Raw genomic sequence first — 19,577 nt, 5'->3', positions numbered from 1 at the left:
AGGAACATTTTTCATTTGAAGTCCATACCAAAAGTTATCCAAGGTGGAAGAAGTGAACATTTGACTTGGTACTTAGAAAATTTCATTTATGTTTGATTTTCCAAACTTCCACCTCAAAATTTATCATGATCCAAGCTTAAAATGGGAAAGTGTTCAACATGAAAGTTGTTCCCCTTGATCTCAGCTTTCCAAAAAGGTCAAAGTTATCTCATTTAGATCAATATTGAAGGACTTGTGCATGGGTGTAATGCATGGTACCATTTGGAAGATTATCATGATCAAATTCATTTCAACATTGCATGCCTTAACGCATTGCTTTCAGCATGACTTGTGCATGATTTTGGACCTTTTCCAATGATTCTTTCGGATTTATACACACCCATGCAAGCTCATGATGCAAAGTTGCTATTTTTGGTTTTCAAAAGGAAGTGTGTGGAAAGCATTGGAATTGGCTATAAATACAAGTGCTATGAGCTCAGAACTTCATCAACACCTTGCCTAAGTTTTGCCAGAATAATCCAAACCCTCCATTCTATAGAATTCTTGAATATTTCAATTGAAATCGAGTTTGAATTTCACCTTCTACTTTGAAATTAAAACTCCAAGAATTCATTGCCCTTTTCATCTCAATTGATCACTACAAGCAAGAGTAAGAGGAATCAAGCAAATCCAGATCAAGATCAAGTGAATTCGAAGCAACTCGAAGGTGAAATTTTAGAAACTTCATCCCTTCGATTCTCTCTTAATTCTTCACCATTCTTTGTGATTTTTGGCTTCCTAAATTCCTACCAATATATAGGAAACAAGATTGAGTTGCTTTAAGGTCAAATCGAAGCAACTCAAATCATGATCCTCAAAATTCAAATCCATGTATCTTTTCATATACTTGGAATTGGAGGAAATGGAGGCCAGATTCGTGCTTCTGAGCAGTTTTTCTTCAAATTAGTGTATTCATTTTCCATTTTTCATGAAGTTGAGCTTAAACCAGACCGGTGGTGATCACCGAAGAAGATGATTGGAGTTAGGGCTCTGGTCGTGCATTGGCGAAGCCCAGGCCATCTGACCTGATTCAAATGTTTTAATCTTAAGTGTTCGTTGTGATTACCACATGTACAATGCATTGACCAAGGAGCATGGTGGAACGCGCGCGTGTGGCTATCAGATCTGCCACCTTAATTAATGAGGGAGATTTGGTGGCCCTTGTTTTTTTGAATTTCTTTTTAATTTCCGATTTAATGTTTAATCCATTTATTTTGTTTAATTCATATGAATTTCATTTGTAATCCCAAAAATGTGGGACTTTCACCAAAATCTATAAATATTTTTCTCTTTCATTTTCTAAATTAAAATTATTTTTTGGATTAATTTTGATATTTTCATGAATTATATGTTTTTGTGCATATTTTTAATTGTTTAAAAATACTTCTGACTTTTCAAAAATCATGATATTTTATGTCTAAGGTCCTTTGACATTTATTGGCCCAGGATAAATCTCTTGGCCATTTATTTGGAGTTTTGAAGAGATTTTATATTGAGCCATTTATATGGTCTTGTTATGTTTGACTATTTGTTTGGGCCTTGGACAAGGTTGATTTGACTTTTGTTGGATTAAAATCATTGGATTTAGGGGATTCATGAAATGTACATTTCATCTCCCAAAATAAATGAATGATTTTAATTTCACAAAATTCCTCCCATGACCAATTTGTGTTTCTCTCATCTCCCCTCCCTCTTCATATTCATTCCCATTATTTCCCATCCTTTTGATTGACCAATGAAGTCTCAATATCCTAAGGCTAATTGGTTCATCAATAACCTTGTGTTAGATGAACCAATACAAGTATGGATGAGATAGGTCCATCCTTTTTTATCTTTTCTTTTATTTTGTGGTATGTTTTCGGAGTTTGGTTCATTATACCAAATCTCTAACATGCATTAGCTCCTAAGTTTTTATTGCCCGGCCTCAGATAGTTGTGACTTCTACATAAGTCCAATTACAATTGCTTAGCATATAGCTAAATTTGACCCTAAAGGCATAGCATTCTAGTAAGTGAGATTGTAAGTCTCCCATCTTTCATGGTATTGTGTGGAAAGTTGGCCTTTTTTCCTTCTTATGGAAGATGTCTTGGTTCAAGGATCCCTGCTTGTGAATAGATGGTAGAGTATTCTCCAAAGAATGACTTAATTAATTGAAAATCAAAACACCACTAACATCCAATTAACTTTGACTAAAATTTAACTCTTATTAGCATTGCTTTAATTTCAAGCCACTTACTTTATGAAATTTAATTACAAGTCATTTAACAGTCATTGTCATTTATATATCATTTAACTTGTTTATGTTTATGACATTTTCACTTTGCTCATTTGAGCCATATATTGTGATTGTATATATTTGTTTGTGTATTTTGTTTGTGTTTATGGTCTTAGGATCTTAAAATACCTAAATAAACAACAAAAACCCTAAAAAATGCTTGTGTGGATTGTTGGGTTTGATCTAAACTTTTGGACTTAGGATTAGGTACCATTCCATATGCAAAAGGACTTGGCCAATGCCAACCTTTTGAGACCAAGTTATTGTGACTTGAGACTTCATCTAATGCAAGTCTTGAGATTTATTTGAACTCATTTGCTACATTGACTTGATGTCAACTGTTATTTTGATATTGTGTCTAATGCATTATTCTGAGTTAATCAAGGAGTATTTCATCTGATACATGAGAAGACAAAGAAGACTGCTAGATATGGGATTTACCTTCTTGGATAAGGCTATCTTTATTTGATGCATTGATCTTCATGATGTCTAATATTGCTAATTGCTTGCTGATTATTGCTTGATTCAAATTCCAAAGGGAAATTGGGTTTTCTATATGACATTCTTGTCTGTTCGATTGCATCCCATTAGTTAGATCTTTTCAACTCTTAACTTTTAATTCTATGCTTAGGATTACTCTCTTCATCTCCTCCCACTTCTTAAATTTCAAATCTCTCCCCCTTTTCAAAAAAACTGTCTTTGTTTGTGATTTCAAACTTTGACCTTATTTCAATTAGAAACTTTGGCCTTATGCCATTTAATTTTCAAATTCTTTTCTTAAATCAAACTTGTAAATAAGTCTAATCATATTAACTTAAAACTTCAAAAGAAAAAAAGAACTAACACCCATTCAAACTTCTGGGGCCTTTGTGCCTCTGTTAACTTGAATTTTGATTAAAAGTAATCCACTCATTTTGAAATTGATACCACGAAATATGAGGTTTTGATACCTCATTTTTATGTTGGTACGTAGGCACAAGTCTGAAGGTCTTGTCAAACACAAAAATATAATCAATGAATTCTTTTCTTATCCCCACGCTATATTTTTCTCAATCATCTTTTATACCGAAAATACATACACACATAAAAAAGGGCTCCCTAGGAGTACCAAGGACACTTTGGGTGCTAACACCTTCCCTCTGTGTAACCAACCCCCTTACCTGTAATCTCTGACATTTTATTAGTTTTGATTTGTAAACTTCTTATCTTTGCGTTTTGTTCATTCTTTTCTCTTTTCCTTTGGAAACAATAAAAGCGCGGTGGCGAATCTGGTTTTATTGAAGTTAAGCTTATCCATAGCTTGATTGTCATGAATTTACCGCTACAGCCAATGCCAACATCTGAGCCTGAGCTATCGTTGACTATGCCTTCATCTGATGCAAGACCCTGGGTCCCTTTGACTCATCTTTACTTTGTCTTTGTGCTTAAATGATATATTATTATTGTTTATGTCTGATGATTATTCTGAGTTGATCAAGGAACATTTCATCTACTACATTGGAAGATATTGAAGACTTCCAGCTATTGGAATTCTTGCTTGGACATTATGGATATCTTTATCTGATGCCTTGGTCTTCATATGATGCTTGGATATTGCTCATTACTTATTGATTGTTGATTGTCAAAGTCAAAAGGAAAATGGGTTTCTATATCACATTCTTGTCTGTTGGATTGCATCCCATTGGTCAGATCTTTTCAACTCTTAACTTTTAATTTTTGTCTAGGGTAGTCTCTTCATCTCCTCCCACTTCTTAAATTTTAAAATCTCTCCCTCTTTTCAAAAAATTTCTTTACTTGTGATTTCAAACTTAGACATGATTTAGTGATTAGAAACTTTGGCCTTATGCCATTGAATTTTTCAAACTTTTTTTAAATCGAACTTGTAAATAAACTTAACCATCTTGACTTAAATTTCAAAAGACAAAAAGAACTAACAACCTCATTCAAATGTTTTACCTTTTGTGCCTTTTCTTGTTAAAGTTTTGTTAAAATCAATTCACCAACTTCTTTGAAATTTTTACCCCGAACTATGGGGTTTTGATCCCTCATTTCTATGTTGGTAAGTAGGCATAAGACCTAAGGTCTTATCAAACACAAAACATAATTAATGAATTCTTTTCTCATCCCCTCACTCTATATTTTATCAAACATCATTTTACACCAAAAACATATGCACACAAAAAAGGGCTCCCTAGGAGTACCTAGGACACTTTGGGTGCTAACACCTTCCCCCTGTGTAACCAACCCCCTTACTTGTAATCTCTGGAATTTTATTAGTTTTGATTTGAAAACTTCTTATCTTCGGGTTTTTTTCGTACTTTTCCCTTTTCCTTTGGAAACAATAAAAGCGCGATGGTGACTATAGTTTTACTTACGTCAAGTTTATCCATAGCTTGATGGTCACGAATTTACCGCTACAATCGGTTAGAGTGAACATATCAAGGATAGACTCTCTGGGGAAAAATAAGGATTACAACTACCTTTACCGGGTAGAAAACCATACAGGAAGAATATATGTCACCGGCTAGGATGAACATATCAAGGATAAACTTGGTGGGGAAACGTGAAAACGACTCCGCTGGCGAAAAACAAAGAAGTAAATTACCTTTTACAAATTACTGGGTACAGGTAAAGTACTCAACATCAAGAAGAATATTACCAATGACTGGTTAATAAACTCTCGGGGACTAAAAGATCTATCTAGGTAAGAACTAGAAAGAAACGGTCAAATAGGACTCAATCCAATTAGGATGTAACTCAACGAGAGTGGTTCCTTCCAGGTAAAGAACTGGGAGAAAACTATAATAATAATCATCCGCGAGGAAATTACTCAGTGGGGAATGAGAAAGGATAAACTCTTTCTACTTGAGGGGATGGCACTCTACACTTGAAGGAGGACAGACACACTAATTCTGCTTGGGGAAATAAAATCACCAAAGTAGGGGATCAGAAGAAAAAATCAATGTGATAAACTATATGATGTTATGTTTTATGCATATGTATGCATGAGTATGTATATGATTATGTTGACAACCCAGCACAAAGGATACAAATAACGAATATTTTGAATCATCACCACTAAACACTCTGTTAATCTCAACAAGATGGAAACACCAACTGGAGAATCTGCTAGGGATGAAAATAAATCATCTAGCTCAAAATAAATTCAACTATGGCTGGGGAATGACATGGAGAACATGCATCCAACCAAACATGGAAAACTTCGCGGGGGGGAGAAAGCACTGCTGAAAATATCAACCAAACATGCTAAGGATAAAGAGGGATTTGCTGAGGATCCTGATAAGCCAATGTTGCAAGGAATTTTAAGTAAAAACCATATCAAATGGGAGACAACCTTGCAGGGGACACCACCAATAGTGCTCAGAACCAAGAATTACTGGGGTGAGAGCTTCCATTAGAAAAGGGAAGTCTGTCGAGGTTTCGAGTCACAAAAACTCTGAGTGAGGAGAACCAGACGCTCTATTAGGGATTCCACCAAAAAACATCTCCGTGGAGCTTTACTAGGGATACCATGATCTTCCAAAAAAATCAAAGTCCACAACAACTTCTTCAATAATCATTAGATTCTTCTTGGAGATTGTGAAATAAACCAATTCCAAAGCACCAAAATAAAGAACTGGATTTGCCGACTAACGCAAGGGAGAACTGTCATGGCTATGCAACACCAAAATATGTGTTGGGGATCTGGAGTCCAAGATATCTAGGGTCTGTTCATCAAGTCACAAACTGGGGAATGTAAAAATAGGAACGCCTCAGTTGGGGAAAGATGGATTACAAAGGGGATAAATCACCAACTCAACTGGGGACGATAGATTGCTTGGGGAGCAACTCATCAACTACGCTGGGAATGAACAACGAACTTTTGTAGAGGTAAAGTCACCAAACCATTGCTCGGGTAAAACCAACAATGCTCCACACGTCAAGACTTACCGTCCTTGATACTGCTATCGATGTTCCATTTTGAAATCGATTATTCTTAAAGTAATTGCCTTATCATTTTAAGAAAAATGTTTATTCATTTATTTATTTCAAAATTATCATCATAAAAATTCAATTTTTTTTAAAGCATTAACAAATAATAATAGCAACTAATTGGATGTAAAGCTCAACTTTATTTAATAAAGTGGTAATCTGCAAATAGAGGAACCCATGGATCTTTACAAAGATGGAAAATGGTAATTTACATGGATAAGAGCTACATTGAATATAATGACCACTACTCTCCCTACCAATCTTAAAAATACACTATGCTTGTTTTTGGTTGAGAATAATGAATTAGAATCAAACGACTGCTCAAAACTGCTTCAAAGGTCATGACCAACCGGATGAGGATACTTGCCATAATCCTTTATTTTTCCTAGATTGCCCCAAGATGGGGTTCTCAATCTATCGGGATGAATTTTATGTTTTATGTCTCTAACTTTTGCCTGGATTGCCCTTTCGGGTTTTCAATCCACCAAGATGCTCATCTTTGTCTAGGCCGCCCTTTAGTGTTTTCAACTTAGCGAGTTGTACTTTTCTTTTTTAGGCAACGTATTACTTGACTACATCAGTGTTCAAAGGACGAGTGAACCCTTCACCATCCATAGTTGTAAGAATCAAAGCATCGCCTAAAAAGTCTCTCTTAACAACAGATGGGCCTTCATAATTATGAGCCCATTCACCCCTAGCATCAGGTTTGAAAGATAGAATCTTCTTGAGCATGACGTCACCTTCTCTGAACACACGAGGCTTAACCTTCTTGTCAATTGCCTTCTTCATTCTCTACTGATATAACTGACCATGACACATGGCATTCAATCTCTTCTCTTCAATTAAATTTAGTTGGTTATATCTTGCCTGACACCATTCAGCTTCAGTCAACTTGGCTTCCATCAAAACATGCAATGATGGGATCTCAACCTCCACGGGGAACACATGTTCCATGCCATAAACGATAGAAAAAGGGGTTGCCCCTGTTGAAGTGCGGATGGATGTACGGTACCCATGCAAAGCAAATGGGAGCATCTCATGCCAATCTTTGTATGTTACAACCATCTTTTGAATAATCTTCCTTATGTTCTTGTCTGCAGCTTCAACAACCCTATTCATCTTGGGTCTGTAATGAGAAGAGTTATTATATGCAATCTTGAAGTCCTTGCAAAGAGCTTCCATCATATTATTATTCAAGTTTGATCCATTATCCGTAATGATCTTACATGGCATACCATAACGACATATAATCTGATTCTTGATAAATCGAACCACAACCTGTTTTTGTTACATTTGCGTACGATGTCGCTTCAACCCCCTTTGTGAAGTAATGAATAGCAACAAAAATGAAACGTTGTTTGTTCGAAGCTTTGGGCTCGATCATGCCAATCATATCAATTCCCCACATGGAGAAGGGACATGGAGAGGAAATGATATTCAAAAGGGTCAGAGGAACATGAATCTTATCTACATAAATTTGACACTTGTGGCATTTCTTCACAAACTTGCAACAATCAGATTCCATTGTCAGCCAATAGTAACCTGCTCTCAACGTTTTCTTTGTCATAGCATGTCCATTGGAATGAGTACCATAGGAACCTTCATGGACTTCAGTCATCAACGGGTTTTCTTCGTGTCTATCCACACATCAGAGCAGAACCATAACAAAGTTTCTCTTATAAAGCACATCACCATTCAGGTAGAAGTTGCCATCCAATCTTCTCAAAGTCTTCTTATCTTTCAAAGGTGCCTCAGACGGGTAAATCTGACTTTAGAGGAAACATTTGATATCACAATACCATGGCTTTTCATCTTTGACTTCTACAACAGCAAACACGTGAGTTGGTTTATCAAGACATATCACAGTCAAATTAGGAACATTGCAAGAGCATCTGCCATCTGGTTTTCATCTCGAGGAATATGATGAAACTCAACCTTTATAAAGAAAGTTGACATCCTCCTCGCATAATCTTTATACGGTATCAAACCTGGATGATTCGTCTCCCACTCACCTTTAATCTCATTCACAATCAAAGCTGAATCTCCATAGACGTCCAGATATTTAATTATGAGATCAATGGCTTCTTCAAGCCTCATAATGCAAGCTTCATACTCAGCCATATTGTTTGTACACTTGAAGGTCAATCTAGCTGTAAACGGAAAATGAGTTCCATGAGGAGTAATAATCACTGCCCCAATGCCATTATCATATGCATTCACATCTCCATTAAATACCATGCCCCAACGGTAACCAGGTCCTGACCCTTCTTCAAGCAATGTGAAATTCTGGTGTAGTCAGAGTTCAGATGTTCTACTCCAAGTCATGACATCTGATCCAACATTGTTACTAATACAGCAAGTCAGTTATACAAATTAAAACCCAGTACTAATATGCACACATTCACAGATGTCACGACATCTGCTACTATATCACCATAGAATGGAAGAACACCCAGTTCTTTCCATCTGGTACAAAGACACAGCAAAGATCAAACATAACACTTACTTCTATTGAGCTTGCACAATTATCAGCATGATGTCTCAACATTGATTTGAACATCACATGTTCCAGCATTACAGTTTGCTGTACTGTAAAAGACCAACCAGTCTACACTTCAGTATCAGCTGTCAATGATGAATGTCATAACATTTTGTTTGGCATTCAGACAGTAGGCTATGTGGCAGGTCTGTTATTTCCTTGATAAACAGACTGAAATACATACTGAGTTATAACAGACAGGATTATAACATGCAGAAGGTAAAAACACAAGTAATTGTTAACCGAGTTCGGTACAACATTACCTACTCTGGGGGCATACCAAGCCAGGAAGAAGATCCACTATCAGTAGTATTAATTCAGAGTTAAACTCCCCCGTTTACAACTCTTCACTTAATCCCTACCCAATGCAATCTATACCTAGGAACTCCTAGATAGAAACCTCCAGTTTCCATTGTTATCACTACAATTACAATGTAATGCTAAACAACTTGAACTTGCTTCACAGCTTCGTTCAAGACCATAATAACTCTTACCTACAGGCTTTGAGTTACACATAATCGCATGCTTTCGAACACTGAGAAACACCTGGTAACCTTCCCACAGGTTGGAAGGTTTACCTCACACACACCCCTGATTTTACATTATTTGAGGCTTACAAAACCTAGGTTACAATCTGCTATTTATAACCTAAACACCCAACTGGATTTGGGCCTTCAGAAATCGCAACAAACTTCTCCTTTGCTGTTACAAAGCTAGCAGAAAACTTCTTCTACAATCAAGGTCTTCAATCTTTTAGTTCCTAAAATATCCTAAAATATCTCCATATTTGAAACTGTATATTCACCAAATATTCTGATTGAGTCTTCAAGATCTCCACAAATAACGCCACATAGGATTCTGACTAATCCCAGAATATTAAATCAGTTAACACATACCAGAATTAACTAATTCAGTTTTATACACATGCCCGATGTCACAGTCACGATGTCGTGACATCTTACATGACATGTTGGTCCAGATGTTGAACTTATTCAACCCAACATATTAAAACAACAGAGGTGATTACATTATTTGTTTTACAAAATTAATGCAGTCCTAAGGTACTAACATTCTCCCCCTTTGGCAAATTTTAGCTAAAACAAATAAACATTACACTAGACACCACATCCCAATATGGGTCTGCACTTCCTCTTTGTCATTGTCAGCACCATCACCAACACCAACTTTGGTGTACATGAAGAAGAAGTTGTACAAGAATCAGCTGCATCACAACCCTTCCCCTCAACCCTAGAGCTTACTGAAGAATATGTAATGCTGAGTACATAGATAATGTAACTCAGATCACAAGACACAACTGTCCTCTTAACTCAGATCACAAGTCACAAGTGATATACCCAGTTAGTGACTTTTGTGCCTGAAACCAACTTCTCCTTGCTACCACATTTTGCTTGCTTCTGGTACATCCTTAGGACAACGTTTCTCTCCCCCTTTTTAGCTAAACATTTATAAATGAAACCTTCACAAAACCAGATCCAGGCGCAGTATGCCCAAATCTTAACAAACCCCATGGTTTAGAGGGAATGGAATGTCGCTCTTGTGAGAAGAAGAGTGCTGATACATCCTTTAAATAGGCCAGACCGTGCTTAGGAATTAACGGTAGGAGTAAATACTTGGTCAAGATCCATAAATATTTGCTGAGAATCAGTCAGAGAATCACCATAATATCCCAGACTATCTTTGAATACCTTTTATAGCTCTTGACTGTTTCTTTTCAGAACCAACAGTTTCAATGTGTGTAAACTATTCCATAAATGTTGTCAGACACGTTGCAAGCGATGTCTTAACATTCGACACGACTTTTGTCTGCATTCTTCATGTATTCTCCCTATCACCATTTCCTAAAACCACTTTCTCGCCTCTAGTGGTAGCTTGACATCTAGCACCATGCATGAACATGTTTTTGAACTCCAGCAGGTACATATCATATCAGATGCCATGACCTTGTGTATGACATTCTGAAACAATCCTGCTTGCACATGTTCTAGAACTCCAGCAGGTACATAGGATATCTTATGTTAAGACATCACATATGACATCTTGTGAACGCTCTTTGTTTTACCAAAATTGCTACCACCACTTAGAATCAACAAACTCCCCCTTTGGCAAATTTTGGCTAAAACATATATCTGTCCTTTTTGTTCACATGGAAAACTACCAGCAGTTAAACAACTTATCAGAAGTTTAAACAGCAGCAGAAGCAAAACAATTACTAGCTATGGCTACTAGTAATACACACATGCACAAGGGTACTTCTCCTCCCCCTAAATCTGTGCAACACACAACAAAATTACTAGTTATGGATGCAACTAGTAAGACACACAAATTGTCCAAGGCAATGTCATGACATCCGGTCAGACATTCTTCTGTTCACTCAGCCTTGGCACACACCACATCATCCCACTAACTAACAAGGTGCCATACCTTGTTATCTGAGAACACATAGACCACAAGCTTGATGATTACTTGCAGCGCAAAGACAGAACTCCCCCTGTCATGAACAACCAACTCTCCTCTTGAAACTTGGAGATCACACATGAACATATCCAACACCCCAAAGTTGGACCTTCACATACTTCCTGATTCAAAGAGAACCCAGACCACTTGATGAATGGAAAACATAAGACGCATCTTCATGTCTTCAAGAGCACACCCTTTTTTCAACCCTCTTGGTTGAACACATCCACACTCTGTGTCAATCTCTCTTCTAACCAGAACAGAAAACCACTTCACAAAATGTTCTAACATAAGTTAGGACATCCTTCACAACATAACTAAAAACACCATCTGATAATCTTCAGATATCACTGAGTCACCAGCTTGATCCAAAAGAAACCAGACACAAATTGGGACATATACATTCTCATCCCATTACAAGAGATAATCTTCCATAGATAGCTCAGAACTCCTACCACAAGCTCCAAGATATGAATAGAAAACACCTCATTTTGTCTTCAACTTACTACTTTTCTGATCAAAAGTAATTTGTCTCAGACTTTCCTCAAGAATAATCAGCTGACATATGTTGATTATCTTGATTCTTCGAACTCACTTCTGAGATAGACCAAATGCCACTAGTTGATTACCTCCTTCATGAATCCTCATATGAAAAAGTCAAATGCCACTTTTTGACCTCTCCACGTTTATCAGACTTCTCCCAAAGATATTCTGACCTTCCAAGTGAGACTTGAACTTCAAGCTACATGTTAAACAAAACTTAGATTCTCTAAGACATGAACATGTAACATCCTCTCCATCCAGCAACTCCAAAGAAATGCAATGAGAACGATCTTTTTGAAGTACCCAATCTACAACTCTGTAGACCCTTATATCTTAAGTTGATGTGCCACTTCACCAACTAAGATTCTGATGTTGAACCAAATGTCACAACATTGTGTTTTAACATCTAGCTGTTGAATTCAGCTCCTTCTTCTGCCACTTGAAAGAACTTCCTCCCTTCACAGAACAAGAGTTCAAAGTTCTCATAGACTTGATTGTGGAACCAAGTTTGAGTAAACAACCTCCATCTTGCAGGTTTGCAGTTAAGTCATCCAAGCTCACACCTTGATGAATCCCTGCTTCTTCTACAAAGACATCAGACACTCTGATGCATGAGTCTTCAGAAGGACCAATTAGAAACTAACCCTTCAGCTATACCAAGGATTCCACTTCCTAAAGCAAGGCTGTTTCCATGATGTCAAGAATGCTGCCACTTGTTCTTAACTCCACAGTGTGCATTAGCCAATGCACTTCCTTACCTAGATCAGAAGTAAACTGATCCAAGTAACCACCATCAGGACTATGATGTTTTCTTCTTCTTGTACACACCAAGGCTGAACATGTTTCTTGCCAGGAAACCTTTTCAGAGATCATATGCTTTTGCTGCCACCAAAGTGATAGATCATAAACCAATGTACTATCCTTCCTATGATTCTGCACAGGGTCTTGAAGAAGAGATGTTCCAACATCTTTAAGAACATCAGTTATCTTGAGCTCCAAGGATAATCAATTAAATACTTGTACTTGGCACAAGTAGACATTGATCTTAAATCCTTTCCCAATTTTCCTTTCAGATACTTCCACCATAAGAGTATTTTGAAAATACTCTTCTTGTGTCAACATCTTCTGCTTGCAAGCACCTCAACCGTTTTGAGAATCTTTCCAGATTAGATTCACCCTTAGGAATGAGAGAGATGAATCCTTCCTTGCAAATGTGTCACACAACAACCAGAACCCATGTGACACAGGACAACAGCCAACCAGACCCTAGGCTGACCAAACGTGAGGAGGTTAACCAAAACTCCCCCTCAAATTAACAATCATGGAAACTCCACACCAATACCCAGTCATTGTACACAGATATCTCAACATGACATACACCATCCCTACCAGTGGCAACTAACTCTATGAGTTATACCTATACATACTCTAATTACACCAATCAGACTCCAGCTGACCATAAGTACTAGTGAAAAAGCAACACCAGTCAATAGTAGATATGCATTGCCAGAGCATACTACCTCAACCAACCTCTGAATCTTCATATTCTCACTCCTTGAAGGAATTGTCACTTCTGAGCGTGGTGTTTGAATAACAAGATTCATGGTCCCAATCCTCTTAAATGAAGTAGCAATCAGGTTACCCCATTATTGACTTCTAACATCCAGGGGACTTGTCTTCCAACACAACATAGTACTTCAGGGAACAACTATCCAACCCTGATCAATCTACAGGAATAAGACAAACAGTAGGAAATTGCACAATGTCACTTCTCAACCAGCTCCACTTCTAGAGATCAAACGTCTAAAAGTGACCTTCTTGAGCACACACACAGTTGACCCTACCCTTGTCAACTTAGCACACACAGATGTCTCCTCTTCCAGGTCAAGAGTAGGTTCCAAACACAAGTATCCCTTTGTTTGACACCTAAAACTATATGCTCTTCAACCAGTAGCTGCATACTTATTGAACAACATGTTCTAACATCACATAGAACATTAGTTCCACCTCCTTGGAACAAACCCTCCTTGAAAGTCTTCAAGGTCTTCATATACACTACCCAAGAGAGTAAAAGAATCAGTGATCAGGTGATTCTTACCATCCTGAAGTGAGAACGTCATGATGAGTGGACTTGAGGAGGCTCAAGTATCTTTGACATCTTCAGTAGATTATGATGAAATCTTGAATACAACAGCCTTTCATCCATATGAGGGGAAACTACATCAGAGTTTGAGTTTTTCCAGGTCAGCCTCTGACCACACACTTCACCAGATCAGCCTCCAAGAACATACCAAGTTTGAATATGATTCAATACTAGCACAACTGTCCCACACAAAGGCCAATAGCCAACCTCTAGAGACAGGTACACACAGTTCCTGTCATGAATAGTCCATCCACCTACTTCAAGGGACCATTCAGGGAAATCATAGAACCTTCCACGGGTTCCAACATCAGTACTAACATAACTCCTTGCAAGATACCAGAAAGTATCACCCATGGATCTCATCCAGAAACAGAACAAGATGCCAACTCTAATACCAATTGAAATTCTGGTGTAGTCAGAGTTCAGATGTTCTACTCCAAGTCATGACATCTGATCATACATTGTTACTAATACAACAAGACAGTTATACAAATTAAAACCCAGTACTAATATGCACACATTCACAGATGTCACGACATCTGCTACTATATCACCATAGAATGGAAGAACACCCAGTTCTTTCCATCTGGTTCAAAGACACAGCAGAGATCAAACATAACACTTACTTCTATTGAGCCTGCACAATTATCAGCATGATGTCTCAACATTGATTTGAACATCACCTGTTCCAGCATTACAGTTTGTTGTACTGTAAAAGACCAACCAGTCTACACTTCAGTATCAGCTGTCAATGATGAATGTCATAACATTCTGTTTGGCATTCAGACAGTAGGCTATGTGCCAAGTCTGTTATTTCCTTGATAAACAAACTGAAATACATACTGAGTTATAATAGACAGGATTATAACGTGCAGAAGGCAAGAACACAAGTAATTGTTAACCCAGTTCGGTACAACATTACCTACTCTGGGGGCTTACCAAGCCAGGAAGAAGATCCACTATCAGCAGTATTAATTCAGAGTTAAACTCCCCCGTTTACAACTCTTCACATAATCCCTACCCAATTCAATCTATACCTAGGAACTCCTAGATAGAAACCTCCAGTTTTATTCCTATCACTACAATTACAATGTAATGCTAAACAACTTGAACTTGCTTCACAGCTTCGTTCAAGACCATAACAACTCTTACCTACAGGCTTTGAGTTACACGTAATCTCATGCTTTCGAGCACTGAGAAACACCTGGTAACCTTCCCACAAGTTGGGAGGTTTACCTCACACACACCCCTAATTTTACATTATTTGAGGCTTAGAAAACCTAGGTTACAATCTGCTATTTATAACCTAAACACCCAACTGGATTTGGGCCTTCAGAAATCGCAGCAAACTTCTCCTTTGCTGTTACAAAGCTAGCAGAAAACTTCTGCTACAATCAAGGTCTTTAATCTTTTAGTTCTTAAAATATCCTAAAATATCTCCATTATTAGAAACTGTATATTCACCAAATATTCTGATTGAGTCTTCAAGATCTCCACAAATAACGCCACATAGGATTCTGACTAATCCCAGAATATAAAATCAGTTAACACATACCAGAATTAACTAATTCAGTTTTATACACATGTGCGATGTCACAGTCACGATGTCGTGACATCTTACATGACATCTTGGTCCAAATGTTGAACTTCTTCAACCCAACATATTAAAACAACAGCGGTGATTACATTATTTGTTTTACAAAATTAATGCCAATGCTAAGGTACTAACACAATGGTTCATAACACTCATTCATCTTCAAGTACAAAAACTCTTCTTCAGGAAAATCATATTGCACTGACTAGTAATCTTCAATGGGTTGGTGAGCCAAATGGTCAGCCGTGAAACTACCTTTAATAGCTTTCTAAGATCGGTATTCAATATCATACTCAGATAACAACATCTTCCAACGGGCGATCCTCCAAGTTAAAGAAGGTTTCTCAAAAATGTACTTGATTAGATCCATTTTGGATATCAACCAAGTAGTATGATTCAACATATATTGGCGCAGACGTTTAGCAGCCCAAGCCAATGCGCAACATGTCTTCTCAAGCATAGAATAGCGAGTCTCACAGTCGGTGAACTTCTTACTGAGGTAGTAAATTGCATATTCTTTCTTTCCGGATTCATCTTGCTGACTGTAGCGGGGTATTCGTTACCATTAGAGATATTGACTAAATCCAAGGTAAATAATACAAGTCGAGTCGCCACCGCACTTCTATTTATCCAAAGGAATGGTTAGAAAGCGAACAAAAACCTAAAAGTTTTATCAAATCAAAAACTAGTAAAAGAGAATCAGAGATCTGGGTAAGGGGGTTGGTTATGCAATGGGAAGGTGTTAGGCACCCAAAACATCCTAAGTACTCCTAGGGAGCCCTTTTCACACTTGTTGTAAGGTTGTTGTTTTTGTGAAAATTTGTTTGCGCAAACATGATTGAAGAGATGAGAAGAGAATATACAAGTTATTTACATTTTGTGTTTGGATGGATAAACCCATCGCCTACGTACCATCTTAAAAGATTAGGGTCAAAACCTCGTAGTTCGGGGTAAAAATCTCAAAATGAGTTGGTGAATTGATTGGTCTGAAAGCCTTAAGGTCTTTTGTTATCAAAGGGAGAAAACTCAACCTAAAACCACAAATCCACCATGTGAGGATAGCTTCAACATGCTAGTGAGGGGTTAACCCTATAATAAGCATGGAAGACTCATTGTCCATCACTAAGGATATAGGTAAGTATTACATCCACCACCAAGATAACTCAAACCTAACAGCTAAAGGTTATGGAAAATTTTGATTAAGAAAGTGGCCATTGGAACCACAAAAAGACATTTGAATGGGTTATATTTACCAATTAGAAGTATATACAAAATGGTCAAAGTGGACTTAAAGGTTCAATTCAAAATAAGTGTTATGAAAAGAAAGTTTGAAAATCAAAAGCATAAGGCTTAGGTTTCTAATGTTGAAAACAAGTGTTAGATGTTTGCACAAAAGTTTGGCTTGGGTTAGAGTGGAGAGAAGAAGAAGAAGGGCTAAGATCCTAAGCAATGCAAAAAGGTGAGGGAAAAGAAACAAAACCACAAATGGAGTTCCTCTCTTGAGATCATATTGATGATCCAAGTAGCTCCCATCCTTTGGTATAAGCAATCATATAAGCATAAACTCAAGCAATCAACAGTCAATGAACTCTTGGAAAGACTCCTCAATGTATCTTGGATCTCTCTCTTAGAAGCTCATGGTAATGGTTCCTCAATTAAGCTCAAGTTGGAAATCCTAGCACAAAAACACACACATCAAAAGATTCTATTAACAATCAAAGAATAGACAAGGGGGAGTTTAGAATATGGCCCTTTCAATGTTCATCTTCAAGCTTTAAGCATTCTAAAGGCATGAGGCCTAGTTGCTCTTTGACATTTAAGCACTCTAAAGGCATGAAGCCTAGTTTCTCTTCAAACTCCATGTGCTAGGGTAAGGTCCTAAAATCTAAGTCCATTTTGTCACATTCTTCACATTTGAGTTCACAACAAACAGACAAACACAAGCACAAAAGATATATACACAATTATATACCCAAGTGGGCAAAACGCAAATGGCATTAACATAAACATGTGCTCCAATGAGCAAAGGAAAAAGAAAATGAATAATATGTGCAAGAATGATAAATTGCATAAAGTAAATGTTAATTGTTAATGGTTAGTGTTAGTAGTTAGTGTGCCATAAGGCAAATTTAGCGCTATGTTAAGCAATCATAATTGGACTTATGTAGAAGTCACAACTATCTGAGGCCGGTGAATAATAATGTAGGCAACAACACAAGTTATAAGTCTTGATTAGTGAACCAAGTTCCAACAACTTGCCATGCCAAAAAGAAAAAGGAATTGATCTTGTATTGGTTTAAGTCTTTTGCATGATTTAGGAAGCAACCTATCCTTAATGCAAAGCCATTCACTTGATCAATTGATCAAGATGAATTAGATTTGAATCAAGGAAGATTAAGCCTCCCTAATCAATGCTAACTTATCAACCTTCAACTCATTGATCAAAAAGAAAAAAGAAGAAGAAGAACAAGGAGATGAATGATGGAATATGAAATGGAAAGATTAAAGTGCATCAAATGAGAAGAAATGTACCAATCTAAAATGTTGACCAAGGACATTGGAAGTCAAAGTCAAACAATGAGAAATCAGAAATGAGATGAAGATTGGAGGTCAAACAAATAGCAAAATATTTTTGGCATTTTTAAAATAAACTTGAATTAAAAATAAAAGAAAGGTCAAACTTCAAAATCACTTCAAATCAACCTTGAAAGGTCCAAGTGATTTATCCCAAGTTCAACAAGGTCAAACAAAGTTTGACAAAAAATTTCAGCATTTTTAAAAGTCATAAACTATTTTTAATCAATTAAAAATGAATAAAAATAACCTAATTGAACTAAAATCTCAAATAAATCTCAAATAAATAAAAAAATTGATGAGAATATTTTTCATAGATCCATCATCATTCAAATAGGTTAGGAAAATATTTTTGTATTTTTTGAATATCAAAAACTATTTAAAGTGAATTAAAAGTAACCAGAAAAGAGAAAATTCACAAAAAATATCAAATGACAAAATAAAAAATATTAAAAATCAAAATCAGAAACTACAAATTATTTGGGGAAGAATGCAATCGGTCCCATATTTTTTGGATTTAAAATGAAGAAGATATGAATTTATGAAAATAATGGAAATAAAAGAAATTAAACCAGAAAATAGAAAATTCAAAAAAACCAGGAGCGTTAGATCTGAGCTCATTAATTGAGCTGGCAGATCATACGCTCCAGAAGCGCGCTTCCACCATAAACCAAAGTCCACGCGTAACACCTAGCATCATTAAAAGTCAAAAGATCCAAGGGCTAGGATATAAACTGGAAATCAGATCCAACGATCCACAACGCATCTGGAAAAGGGACGGCCACCGGAGCCACCTTCTTCTCCGGTGAGCATGAAGATTCCGGCGATATTTGCAGGTTTCAAAAGCTTAACCAAAATACACGATCCATACATCATTGGAAAGCTGGGATGATGTACATCATCCCTGTACCATTCAATTCCACTCTAGATCTCTATATTGAGAGAAATCAGAGATGGAAATTCTGTGATGTTCATGTGAACTTGATGGATTTCAAAACTTAAATGCACAGTAATGATGCCTCTATTGAGAGGACTTCAACCAACACAAAATCCAAGCAAATAGATCAATAGATGATGAGTTTCGAAGAAAAAACCAGTTGAAGAACAACCTTGGATTCTGGAGATTTGAGCTTGTTTCCTTGCTTCCTTTGGCCAAACAGAAGATCAATGGAGTATGAGATGAAGGCCTAGGAGCTTTAGATCAAAAGATTCAACCAGATGTAGTTGAATTTTAGATCTGAAAAAATTGAAGAAAAGTGAAATAGCTCCTTTAGTGAGGTTAGGTTTTCAGTTCAGCAGCATTTCAGGTTGATTCATGGATGGAATTTGAATGGAGTAAGGCTTCTATTTATAGATGGAATGGCAAGGCAAGTGTGATTCAATCCGTGTGCATGGAATTGGA

The sequence above is a fragment of the Lathyrus oleraceus genome, chromosome 2 (genome assembly GCF_024323335.1).
Source record: "Lathyrus oleraceus cultivar Zhongwan6 chromosome 2, CAAS_Psat_ZW6_1.0, whole genome shotgun sequence".
In the NCBI taxonomy this organism is placed as follows: Eukaryota; Viridiplantae; Streptophyta; class Magnoliopsida; order Fabales; family Fabaceae; genus Lathyrus; species Lathyrus oleraceus.
This window is presented reverse-complemented; position numbering follows the sequence as displayed.